Genomic DNA, 420 nt, shown 5'->3' on the forward strand with positions numbered 1-420 from the left:
TTCTCTTGATTTTTTCCTCGTCTCCCCACACAGGGATCCTTCACTTCTACCTTCATGCACATGATCCTGGGAACTGTGGAGAAACCCCACATGCTTGTGACATGCAGGGACTGGGCAGGAATAGATAGGATGTATGCTTGTATGGTATTACTGAAGAATAAATAAATACTGCTCTTAAGCAAAGGTGTTATCTTTAAAGACATCCACCCATTCTACTGTGTTTGTCTGCCAGGGTTATTTGTTTGTTTCGTTGACATTGAGACAAGGTGGCTGCCATCCATAGGGGATTCCTGAATTTTCCCCACTGTGGGCCTGCCTCCCACATCTGTGAACATCTGGGCTGCATTTCAGGTTTAGCTGCTTGGGAATCAGTGGCCTGGGCAAGGATTTCTCAGATGGGGAAAGATGGGTGGGAAGTCT

Source organism: Mastomys coucha, unplaced genomic scaffold, assembly GCF_008632895.1.
Source record: "Mastomys coucha isolate ucsf_1 unplaced genomic scaffold, UCSF_Mcou_1 pScaffold7, whole genome shotgun sequence".
In the NCBI taxonomy this organism is placed as follows: Eukaryota; Metazoa; Chordata; class Mammalia; order Rodentia; family Muridae; genus Mastomys; species Mastomys coucha.